The sequence below is a fragment of the Pristiophorus japonicus genome, chromosome 11 (genome assembly GCF_044704955.1).
Source record: "Pristiophorus japonicus isolate sPriJap1 chromosome 11, sPriJap1.hap1, whole genome shotgun sequence".
NCBI classification, from domain to species: domain Eukaryota; kingdom Metazoa; phylum Chordata; class Chondrichthyes; family Pristiophoridae; genus Pristiophorus; species Pristiophorus japonicus.
The window spans coordinates 142,009,543-142,018,728 of NC_091987.1; the positions used below are offsets into that span (position 1 = coordinate 142,009,543).

Below are 9,186 nucleotides of genomic sequence, written 5' to 3' on the forward strand. Positions count from 1 at the left end.
AATTTTAAAAGAGTTATCTGTATATTTGACAAACCACTACATTTATTTCCACTTTTAAAAAGTCCGGTATAAATTATAACGAAGCAAATGACACACACAAATCCTTCACCTCAGTGTATTCCTCAGTAGAACACGTTCCTGTAACAGGTTCTGTAATAACACAATTGTTTTTTGTTGAAAAACATGTTCTTCATCCAATGCAGATAAATTCAATCTATCTTCTCGCTCGATTGCTTTATAATGGAAGTGATGTTTGTGGTTGACAACTTCCTATTGCAATGACTGGTCTGCAGCCCTGCAATAGTAATCCTGACTGATACATCCCTCAGCAATATGTATTTCCCTTGTAAAGACTGGTTTCCTTTCGATTCAACCTAATCATTTGTCTTTATTTCCCGCAGTGCTTATGCTGAATTAACCGTGATGTCGGACTTATCTGTGTGGGTAAGTGTTAAAAAACATGCGTTGTTCACTTCAGTCGTAATTAAGTCAGTCAGTGGTTCCTGTTACAATCACTTTATTTGTTGATTCAGCATATAAAGTAATTTACAAGCAGAGGGTTATCAGTAGACAGAGCACAGTTGAACGTAGACATGCATTCGTCCCATTGTACCTTCTGAAAGAAAGAAAATGTTTCTTCTTATACTCTGTTTTTCCTCAGCAGCGCTGGACCTTTCCCTCTCTCTCCTGTTTGGTCCTTCTGCTGCACATTGCCTGATATGATAATCTCCGGCCTAATTCTTAATATCTTGCCTATTCACCGTGCATCAGCATCCTTCAACCATCACGTGATCACAGCTGCAGTCGCAGTGTCCCCATTGTAACAGTTACAGTCTGGAATATTCTACTGGCAGCACATCAAGTTTCAGCCCCAAGGCCTTGCTTAATAATCTTAATAAATCTTGAACACACTAACTGTTAGTAGGTTGATCTATAACTCTCCCCCCACCACCTTCGCTCTCTCTCTCTCAATAACACACCAACTGTTAGTAGGCTGATCTATAACTCTCCACCCCTCCACCCTCGCTCTCTCTCTCAATAACACATTTACTGTTGGTAGGCTGATCGATAACTCTCCACCTCCCCCATCCTCGCTCTCTCTCTCAATAACACACTTACTGTTAGTAGGCTGATCTACAACTCTCCCCCGCTCCCCCTGCCTCCTCTCTCTCTCTCTCTCAATAACACACTTACTGTTGATACCTAATATTTATCCACATGGAGGAGAGAGAATGGGTCAATTCCTGCAATCATTGTTGTGTGGAATAGTGGAGAGGCAATATAAACTAAAGGGTACAATTCTAAAGTGGGTGCGTGATAAGAGAGACCAGGGGGTATATGTGCACAAATCATTGAAGGTGCTAGGGCAGTTTGATGAAGCATACAGGATCCTGGGCTTCATAAATAGAGGCATAGTGTACAAAAGTTATGATGAACATTTATAAAACACTGATTCGGCCTCAACTGGAGAATTGTGTCCAATTCTGGGCACACACTTTGGGAAGGATGTGACGGCCTTGGAGAGGTGCAGAAAAGATTTACGAGATTGATTCCAGGGATGAGTGACTTCAATTACATGGATAGACTGGAGAAGCTGGAGCTGTTCACCTTGGAGCAGAGAAGGTTGAGGAGAGATTTGTTCAAAATCATTAGGGCTCTAGATAGAGCAGATAGAGAGAAACTGTTCCCATTGGCGGAAGGGTTAAGAACCAGAGGCCACAGATTGAAGCTGATTGGCAAAAGAACCAAAGGCAATGTGAGGAAAACATTTTTACGCAGCAAGTGGTTATGATCTGAAATGCACGGCCTGAAAGGGTGGTGGAGGCAGATTAAATCGTGGTTTTCAACAGGGAATTGGATAAGTACCTGAAGGAGAAACATTAGCGGGGAAAGGGAGTGGGACTAGCTGAAGTATTCTTGCAGAGAGCCAGCAGGGGTTCAATGGGCCGAATGGCCTCTTTCTGTGCTGTCACCATTCTATAATCCTAGCTAATGATCCCTTTCAATAGCGCTGGTGTGGGGAAATCCTACATGCCGTTTAATGCTGTGTTCAGCTGTACGAGGTTAACACATGGTGCTGGCTGGAGGGTGCAGTTGTAAAATTGCTGGTGTCAAATTACGGTTGCACACTGAATTGTGTCATGACCTGCCTGCTCTGCCTGTTGCCGACAGTCGTTAGGTGCGCACAGGTAAACCCCTTCACCAAGATCGTGGTGTGTGCACACAAACCTCTTTACCAAGATGGTGGTACGTGCACACAAACCTCTTTACCAAGATGGCATTGTGTGCACACAAACACCTTTACCAAGATGGCAGTGCATGCACACAAATCCCTTTACCTAGATGGCAGTGCATGCACACAAATCCCTTTACCAAGATGGTGGTGCGTGCACACAAACCCCTTTACTAAGATGGTGGTGCGCGCATGCAAACCCCTTTGACCAAGATGGCGTCCTGCACATTTCCCATTGGAAGTTTGTGCGCGCATCTTGGGCCCCATTTTTTAGTGTTAGGTGGCCGTGTAGCGCCTGAAAACAGGTGCTACATGATCCAATTTAGCCCCATGCCGCTGTACCCGAGAAGCCAATAGGATTTGGAAATCCTGCACAATATTCTCCAAAATTCCCTGTCTCAGTTACCTGTCATTTTTATGCTTCTGTGCCTTTTGCAACAGGATTGAAAGCAATAAACAAAAATAAAGCAAAGAAAAAGTTTAACAAGAAAACTACTAATTCACTTTGCTTCCAATTTCCACCCTTCCCTCACCTTCACATGATCCATGTTCCACTCTTCCCTTCCCTTCCTCAACTTCTCTGTCTATTTCTGGGGATAAACTATTGACAAACATTCACTATAAGCCCTCTGACTCTCACAGTACCCGGACTACACTTCCTCCCACCTAGCTTCCTGTAAGGACTCTATTCCATTCTCCCAGTTTCTCCATCTCCATTGCATCTGTTCTGACGATGCCACCTTCCATACTAATGCTTCCGATATGTCTTCCTTTTTCCTCAACTGAGGATACCCCTCTACCGTGGTTAACATGCCCCTCAACCATGTCAGTTCTACTTGCCGCAATTCTGCTCTCACCCCTTCCCCTCCCTCTCAGAACCACGACAGGGTTCCCCTTGTCCTCACCTTTCACCCCACCAGCCTTCACATTCAATGGATCACCCTCCGCTATTTCCGCCACCTCCGGCATGATCCAACAACAACTTTCATTTACATAGCGCCTTTAACGTAGTAAAACGTCCCAAGGCACCTCACAGCAGTGTTGTCAGACAAAACAAATAAATTTGACGCTGAGCCACATAAAAAGCCACCATCAAAGACATCTTCCCCTCCCTCCCCTTTCAGCATTGTGAAGTGACTGCTCCTTCTGCGACACCCTGGTCCCCTCCTCAATCACCCCCAGCAGCCCTCCCCTTCCCACAGCACCTACCCGTACAAGTGCAGTACATGTAACACCTGCCTTATACATTTTATTGTTTTCATTGGCGGTGCAACCACTCGAGTGGGATGGGATCCAGGCCGAAAAATCCTCCACCTGAATTTAGGTCGGGTCGGCCTGTTGACCCCAAAGTGGTGGCCATTCGATTTTTATCAATGGCTGAAGCAAACAGGCATTAACGGGTCTCTTTGAGATCCTGAATTTTGGCCCCAGATCTGTTCACAGTACTCAGAGTGTGGTCTAACCAAGGTCCTATACAAGTCTAACATAACTTTTTTGCTTTTTCAATTCTATCCCTCGAGAAATGAGCCCTGCTGCTTTGTTTATTGAGTGGCTTTATTAACCTACATTGCTACTTTGTGATTTGTGTGTTTGAACCTCCAGAGGAACCTTTGTTCCTCCAACCCATTTCGACACCTAGGCCGCGATTTCACTTACCGGGTCTGTAGTGAGGTCTCGGTCCGCTGCCGGTTCTATCCCTCTCTCTGCAATTGATTTTACCTTGATGGTGCTTGTTAAGCCCACCCAGTGAGGTTTCCAGCCAATTAAAAAGAAAGCGGGTCTGATGATGTCATTTACTGACACATCATCAGCCGGTTTCCTGAAAGGGACCACGTCCCCATTGATTTTGACAGTTGTGCTGTCGTGTTGTACAGTATTGAGGTGCTGCAAACACTGACAACCACTGCACAGAGGGGCACGGCTGCACCCAGGCTCTCCCATCACTCCCAGTCACAGCACGCAGGGAGGTTCTCTTCCCTTCCAATGGGTGTCAGAGACCTCCCCAGGGGATCAACGCAGCCTTGAGGCACATTGCACAGGAAGGGACAAGCAGTGATGTTGTCAGGAGGACCTGGCTGCAGTGGCGCAAATCTTTCAATGATCTCAGTAGATCACGAAACATTACTGCAAAGCCACACTCAACCTCATCCTGTTGTGCCAATCATGACATCCCCATCACTCTGCCTTTCCCCACCCTACTCCTGCACATCCTTACTCACACCAACTTACCTTGCACCTCCACCCATCCCTCTCTCTACCTATATTATCACTTCCCCATCTCATTTGCCACCCCTCACACACACTCATTCTAGTCCAATCGTACCAAGTAACAACACACAAGGGTAGGCACTTGGGTGTTTTATCCAATGTTCAATTAAAGTTTCTGTTCATGTGCTGTCAAACATCAACATCTTTATTTTCAACACTTTGCGTTATTGGACAGAATTGTGTGCATCTCCATGAAGTGGTTTAATGAGTTGTAGTGAATGGTGAGACATAATAGTTCCCCCCACAATGCTGATGAGTGTAAAATGAATGGCTTGGGTATTGTTAGGATGCTTTAAGGTGTTGGTGTGGGGTGGTACAAATCTGACACATCATGTGGCAGCCAGGGTGTACAGTGTCAAGTGAAATAAAGCTGGTCATGGTGAGGCCATCTTGATGTCCCGGGCAGCAATATGGTCAAGTGCTGATGTCCTGTGTCCTGTGCAGCATCAGGTGATTGTGGAGAAGGTTGGTGTTGCTGGTGATGCCGGTGTGCCTGGTGATGCCGGTGTGGTGATGCCGGTGTGCCTGGTGATGCTGGTGTTGGGGCTGATTTATGTTGGGATTCTGAAGGCAAAGGTGAGATTTTTTCAAGGGCACCGATGCTGATGAAATAGTTGGCAACTGAAGTTGAGAAGATAGAAGCGATCTGTCAATGGTGAGAGAGGTTGTTTCAAGGAGGTGAAAGTGGATAGAATGTTTACTCCAAACACTTCCAGTCTCCATGAAGCTCAAATCTATCTTCCAAATCCTGTAGGTTCCAGCTTCTAGGATTGGAAAGTGAACAGCTATGAAATGGTAGCTTTTATACCACATTTTCAGCTGTCAACTATTCAGAAGAATGGATACTGATGGAACACCCGACCCGCTTACCTGACGTGATCCCCGAACACCGTGATCCTCATGAAAAAGCTGGAAAAATGGTAAGTGCTGGGCAAAATGGTGTTTAATTGTCTTTTAACTAACTTTGAATGATCTAAGTTGCCTGTGCCGCCGCTTGGTGTCGGGTCTGTGAAACACTGACAGACCCGACACATGGGAGACTAGAAAGGAGGTGGGGTGACAGCGGGCTCCCCACCCACTGTCAATCATTTCTATTTTGACCCCTGACCCACTTCCGATCCCGCCCTCTCACCGTTGGTAAAATTCCAGCCTTATTTTCCAAGGAGTAGTGAGAGGTTAGTCATTATTCTTGAATTATAATCAGCTGTGGATTTGGTGGTGAGGTGCTAGGCATCAGAATCCTGCTGGCGGTCCAGCAACTCTGGCCTTTAACCCCGACACAGACATGGATTAACTTACAGCTGATTTGACAGCTGCGGTTAACATGGGAGCATGGGCATACAAATATATTTTAAAACATATTTACCAATGAAGTAACTAAAATACTCAAGCACTTCCAGATTGTCTCGACTAGTAACTTTCAAACTTTTCTGTGTGGGGATTCCCTCCTGTGAATCCACACGTTCCTGGGGATCCCCTTCCTACTTTCAGCAAGACAGAGCTAACCACAGAAAGAAACTGCATTTATATAGCACCTTTCACAATCTCAGGACGTCCCAGAGGGCTTTACAGCCAACAACGTACTTTTGCAGTCAACGTACTTTTGCAGTCACTGTGTAATGAAGGGAAATGCAGCAGCCAATTTTGGCACAGCAAGGTCCCACAAAAAGCAATGAGGTAATAACCAGATAATCTATTTGCTAGTGATGTAGGTTGAGGGCTAAGTATTGGCCAGGACATGAGGGAGAACTCCCCTATTCTTCTTAGAATATTGCCATAGGATCGTTTACATCCACCTGAGAGGACAGATGAGACCTTGGTTTAATAACTCATCCAAAAGGTGGCTCACCCGACAGTGTAGAGAAGTAAGGTTCTCCCATAGACTAGAGAAGCTGAGGTTGTTCTCCTTGAAGCAGAGAAGGTTGAGAGGAGATGTAGGATGGGTCTAGACAGAGCATAGAGATAAACTTTTCCTGTTGGCAGAAGGGTCAAGAACCAGAGGACACAGATTTAAGGTGATTGGCAAAAGAACCAAAGCTTTTTTACACATCAAGTGGTTAGGATCTGGAATGCACTGCCTGAACAGGTGGTGGAGGCAGACTCAATCGTGGCTTTCAAAAGGGAATTGGATAAGGACCTGAAGGAAAATAATTTGCAGGGCTATGGGGAAGGGCGGGGGAGTGGGACTAGCTGAAGTGGTCTTGCAGAGAGTCGGCATGGGCTCGATGGCCGAATGGCCGCCATCTGTGCTTTAACTATTCTATGATTCTATGTGTAGCACTCCTTCAGTACTGCATGGAAGTGTCAGTCTAGATTATGTGCTCAAGTTTCTGGACTGGGACTCGAAGCTCGCAGTCTCCGACTCAGAGATGGGAGTCCCACCAATGAGCCGAGGCTGACACCCAACGACCCAAAGGAAAACTTTGTTGATGACCCTGAAAGTTTATGGGACTGCACCTGCACAGTAAGTGCTGAGAACTCTGCTTTGAACCCCGCCAAAGTATCTGTGGCCAGGGGGTATGTTCCCTCACCTGCTTGCGGAAGGCGGGGCCTCGGGAGGGGGAGGGGTAATATGGCATTGGGCAGCCCCGAGGTCTGGAGCTGGAGGCCCCATTATTAGCAGATTATTTATGCGATCACATCTGCCTCTTAATGAGGGAACCAAAATAACAGGCTGCTTTCTTCTGGTGTCCAGGCCCGAATCCCCAGCTGGGCCCCACATCTGACCTGCTGAGAGCCAGTGCACCTGCTGGTGCTTAGTGTTGTACCAGGCTGAGGATGGGGACATTTCTGGCCTGGGAGTTTGCTCTCCTCCAGCCCCACCTCTCTGATGTCACACACCATGTTGAGGAAGACGGAGTTCCCACTTCACTTGTGGTTCCGCAGAAACTGTGAGTGGAGGCCGGGACTTCATCTATCTGGCTCCTGGCCCAATGTCCACTGCAGATTCTTGCCCCGGGCCCAATGTCCACTGCAGATTCTGGCCCCGGGCCCAATGTCCACTGCAGATTCTGGCCCTGGGCCCAATGTCCACTGCAGATTCTGGCCCCTGGCCCAATGTCCACTGCAGATTCTGGCCCTGGGCCCAATGTCCACTGCAGATTCTGGCCCCAGGCCCAATGTCCACTGCAGATTCTGGCCCTGGGCCCAATGTCCACTGCAGATTCTGGCCCCAGGCCCAATGTCCACTGCAGATTCTGGCCCCAGGCTCAATGTCCACTGCAGATTCTGGCCCCGGGCCCAATGTCCACTGCAGATTCTGGATCTGGGCCCAATGTCCACTGCAGATTCTGGCCCTGGGCCCAATGTTCACTGCAGATTCTGGCCCCAGGCCCAATGTCCATTGCAGATTATGGCCCTGGGCCCAATGTCCACTACAGATTCTGGCCCCAGGCCCAATGTCCACTGCAGATTCTGGCCCCAGGCCCAATGTCCACTGCAGATTCTGGCCCCAGGCCCAATGTCCACTGCAGATTCTGGCCCCGGGCCCAATGTCCACTGCAGATTATGGCTCTGGGCCCAATGTCCACTGCAGATTCTGGCCCTGGGGCCCAATGTCCACTGCAGATTCTGGCCCTGGGGCCCAATGTCCACTGCAGATTCCAGCTCTGGGCCCAATGTCCACTGTTGATTCTGGCCCCGGGCCCAATGTCCACTGCAGATTCTGTCCCCAGGCCCAATATCCACTGTAGATTTCAGCCACGACAGCCACAGATTTTTATGCCCAAGATTTTCATTTGAATTAAACAACAGAAGCAAAATGCTAAAAGTATAAAATGACTGAGCCACTGATTGATGTCCGTACGTCCTGCGATTCCCGGTCTGAAAGTGCTCGCGCTGCACTGACCTTACAGTCAGACTCAAACTCCGCTTTACAGCACATCCATTTCTTTAGTTATCTGTTTTTATTGTCCCACATTTACTGAGTGTTGGAAGAATTATGTTTGTCCAGATTGATTGGATAAATATTTGTTTCAGTCGGTCAGGTGCAAACCCTGAGTTGTTTGAATCTGTACAGTGACATCATCCCATTGCTTTCAGTTCTATCAAATCATTTGTCTTTGTGGCAGAAAGATAACAATGATCGATCAGCCAACTCACAACAATTGGGACACATTTTTCTCTGATCTGTCAATGACTTTACACTTGCGGAGGCTGGAAGAGACCACAGAAACTGTGAGGCTTGAGGGAATGGTCAGATGTCTGTCGCTGACCAGCTGTGACCTGCTGATAGTCAGAGAGACTAACTCGACAGTTCAACAACCAGATATACATTATATCTGGGTCAGGCTCTGTGGCAAGCATTAGGCATGGAATGAATTCTGTACGTTGTTTTATGGGGTAGATCTTCAGGCAATTGCTTTTGAGTTTTTGTGCTGTCAAAAATATTCTTAAGTGTAACATGCTAAACAATGTTCCAATGATTAAACACATACCAGTATTATTAATAAATACAATTCCTTACCCACTTATCTCCAGACATATTGCCATACAATGTAACACGTATTGCCTGTCTGATTTCACAGAGCAGCACTCAACATAACAATTCCCTCATGGCACAGCTTACTGGGACAACAAATTACATTTAACATTAAAAGTTAGCTTTTGTGTATTTAAAAATAGCCAATATTGTATATGGATATAATACTCGATAAAGTATTAGTGTGTAGGAGTGTGCAATGTGT

At 46.8% G+C, this 9,186-nt stretch overlaps 1 long non-coding RNA gene across 1 annotated transcript; it reads left to right on the forward strand.

Annotated features, from left to right (window-relative positions):
* Nucleotides 1-424: 424 nt before the first annotated feature.
* LOC139275859 (uncharacterized) lies at nt 425-8,832 on the forward strand. Its single transcript, XR_011595772.1, has 3 exons — nt 425-444; nt 5,321-5,421; nt 8,572-8,832. It is a non-coding gene; the product is annotated as an uncharacterized lncRNA (long non-coding RNA).
* The last annotated feature ends 354 nt before the right edge of the window (nt 8,833-9,186 follow it).